This window comes from Sinohyriopsis cumingii, chromosome 8 (genome assembly GCF_028554795.1).
Source record: "Sinohyriopsis cumingii isolate HCF-2022 chromosome 8, ASM2855479v2, whole genome shotgun sequence".
Classification (NCBI taxonomy): Eukaryota; Metazoa; Mollusca; class Bivalvia; order Unionida; family Unionidae; genus Sinohyriopsis; species Sinohyriopsis cumingii.
Window position 1 is genome coordinate 54,288,399 of NC_142968.1, and position 4,128 is coordinate 54,292,526.

Below are 4,128 nucleotides of genomic sequence, written 5' to 3' on the forward strand. Positions count from 1 at the left end.
AAAATCCAGGAAAAGATTTATTGCATGGAATACATAAATCCAAAGTTCAGAGTGCTTTAGTTGTTAACAAGTATGGTCATATCGTAAGATTGTATTGCACGCGGCGCCTACTGTAGCTATTAGTGTTGTTTCTATCTGTTATATAGTCACAGCACTGCCATCACTATTGTTGCTATTAGTTCTACTATAGCCAGGGCCGGCGCTATCATATAGGCCAACTAGGCAGCCGCTCAGACTTTGATTTCGGGGGGAGGGGGCGCATTTTTAATTTTTCTTTATTGTTTATAAATTTGGAAATTGATATTTTCCGTAGGGGATGGGGCGCCAGAATCTAACCTTGCCTAGGGCGCCAGATTATCAGGCCGGGTCTGGCGCCGGCCCTGACTATAGGTATTGCTATCACTATAATTTGTTCTTATTCTTAACTACTCCTGCTATGATTATGATAGTTATTTTTCTAATCACTAAAACAAGAATATGGAAACAAATGCCGATGATGTTACCGCTACTATAACTTACCACAGCAAGCTATTACCAACACCACTACGAGTACCACTACTCAAGCTACCAATCCAAAGTTGATCACCTGGTTGGTACGTTTTTTATACAGTTTGTGTAATTTTAATATTTTTCATATGATACTATGTTAACATATCACTTTATGTGATAGCGATTGGTCCAAATAAGCCCATGAAATTTGTGCTCGGTACTCACTTTACTGATTGAATGTCTGAGACCGTGTGAAATTTCCGTATCCCGCCTTCTAGAATTCTGTTTCTTACTATTACTAACAACATTTTGGAGGCGATATTTCGAACCGATTACCAAAAGGGATCAAGTTTATGTATGTCGGAATATGGCCAATTTAACTCACAATGACATTTGACAAATAAAATTAAGGGCATTGCCAGGGGACAGAGGGTTAGATGGCGGAACCTGTAAAATGTAATCGTCGTATTACAGGCATAGTCTAAACGTTAAAATCAGAGTAAATACATTCACCTCAGTTTAGAGAAGAATATTGTCATATGCCGATCTAATAGCTAATAGGAAGTTAAATAACTGCATCACTTTTACGTGATAAACAAAACTAATGTTTCTAAGTATGTGATGGAAATCTTACTCTAAATTAAATTTGTCTATGTCTATATCTGCAAATCAAATAGAGCAAATCTTCCGTCACACACATATTACAGTAGAGCTGGAATTTCAGCAATCATCCCTACTTATTAATGACTAACAAGTGAAATGCCTAGTAGTCCAGTTATGAAACTTTAGGTGGAAACATTGTAAACGTTCTCATTGAAATGAATGCATACGGCACTTCTTAACCTAACCCAAGCCGACTATGTTACATCGCTGAAAATTCTTTAAATGCTTCTGTGTTGAAAATGTTTCAAATGTTCTATTGATTTGGAAGCAAAGTTTCTCTATTAATTATTTTAAATGTTACTAGATATAGAACTGCTCATTATTAATTATTCCAGCATCAATGATTATTTTAAGCAACTATCAGGTTTAGAGCCTAAGATGAACGAAATTATTCCTTATTTTCTCTAAACTATTTCCGGTAACATTAAAGCTACGTGATAACCAGAATCTCAAATGGGTCATAATTTAATAACGAGCTTATGAGACTTATTTTTGAATAATGTCCAGCTGGAGAAGACTATCGATATGATCAAGTCGACTGAACCACGCCTGTGTAAGCTTTTTGTATAAAATTAAACAAGTGTTTTTTGGGGAGAAATTTAATAAGATAGCAACAAATCAAAATGACACAATTTAGTTAATATTTATAGGGCGAGCTTTAAAATTAACTTTTGAATTTTTACCTGGGTTGTTAAATTGGACAACACCACTTATCCCCATTCCCACTATCTGTTTGATAAGTCTTTGCGAAGACTACCGTTGCAGTAAAGTCAACCATTTCCATTAAAGTCAATCACAACGACGCTACGGTTAGGTGCACAATCCTGTGAAATGTTACAAAAATGGTCGTGCGTTAGAATAATGACATGGATAACAATGATTTTAATATTAGTATAAAGAAAGCCATGAAAATGAGTGAATATTTGATGGTAAGGCGAGACGTCGTATGAGGTTTATATGTTTGCTATAAAAACAATTACATTACGATTTACCACCACAGCAAATTAAACCATTATAGTATGGCCACGCATTATCCACTTTTTTCTATGTCCCTGACAAAATATTCCACATTGTCAGACATATAATAGAAATATATCATAAATAAATACAATATTGTAGATTTGGAGATAAAAATTGAGAAATATAGTGAAGTATGGTACTGGACCGTACATGTTATGAATCGTTGTTTAAGCTGTCATTACTGTAGCCTTATAGTGCTGATTAGGACAGTGTTCCCTTAAATCTGTTTTTCTGCTCCTATTTTTCTTCTGTAATTGGAGTAAAAATTCCGATCACTTATGCTGCCCATCTGAACCATTGAAGATTTTTTGTTTCGTTTAAAACAATGACATATAGTATTGATAGTTACCTGACACATTTTTTTTTCCGTATGGTTGTCAGACTGAAACGCGACTTGAAAGTAATTTTTATTACATAACTTCAACTTAAATTATATTTCACCTTACTGCTCACAGGAAGATAGTTTCACCATCATAGGATGCATAATTCATTAACATACAGGTGAATTATATTAGAACCATAGTTAATGCAATACAAAAGCTGATTGACATGTTCGTCTTTGATACGTTTGCATAAACTGCAACATTCATTACGTTTTGTATTTTTTTTCCCCACGAAGTATTTTTTTTACTTTGCATGTTGTACTTTCATCATTTTCATTTTCTTTATGTGCTGATACGCCGTGTATTTCCCTTTTTCTCCTACAGTAACAGCATCATTAAAATCAAATTTATATGTCATGTGTATTCATAATTAAGGGTGTGCATTTCCATTTTCAGTAACTTATATTTAAGGATTTTATGATGTAGAGAGGAAACGGACTTCAGTATTCAGTCTCATGCAATTGAATATCAGAAACATGACGTGATAAAACAGGCAAAGCAGAGTAGATTAACATCTTTGTTTGTAAATTCACAATAAACAATAACTATTTAACGGATCATGACATTTCTGATCAAATGTGATTATGAGGGATGAATCAGTCCACCGGGAAGCAAAACCCATAATTGATTAAGAATTTAAAGAATAGGGTGAAAAGATTATGTCTCAGACATCCTTAACCTTTACTCGTCTCTTGCTATCCGTTTACAAAAACAATGCAATATACTGCCTGGTTTCGTTACAATAGATGTAGACCGATTAATGTTAAGTGTAAAATATTCATAAGAATGTCCTGCCAGTTGACAACGGATTTTGTATTCTTATTATTTTGTATTATCGTTTCTTCTTACATTGTTTGTACTCATTTCCTGGTCAATGACGTGGTGATTAAGACAAAGGTCTTATTCATTTACAGCAAGCTTGTAATATAACCCTAAACGTCTGTGTATAAGAAGATTTCTTTTTTATTTTGTAAAGCATTGTTTTCTAATTATTTGTAGTATTTAGGTATACCCTTAAACTGATGTATTATATACATCGACCAATAAAATAAATGTAGCTTAAAACAAAATCCATTGTGAGGTTTGAGTATTTCAATTAATATATTTACTTGGGGTTATGAAAAATTACGAGGTCTTTTAAGGACACATGGTTCACGTTGGAATTGACCAATGCATTTTATATACTGGAGTGCTCAGCTGTTGCAAGGAAATTATTTCTAATTTCGTTTAAAAAAAGAAATGGTAGAGGGGAAGCCGACAAATGTTATTGCACTGCATGAAGACCCACGTTTCACATTTTATAATGAATACGGAAATGTGTTGAACGTTACGTCGTAAATCCAGATCTAACCTATGCAAACAAGGAATATACACAGAGTTGAGTAGTCTAAGATTTTTTAATGTGTTTTGAAACTTTGAATCTATTTTGTTTCTCTTTTCTAACCATGAATGTAATATATTCAAAAAGACTATTATGGATATAATAGTACTAAAATATCATAATTATTGTACATGAAAGGCACTAAGGCATTTCACTGCTGAATCAAATGACCCTAGCTGACGAACGATTCAT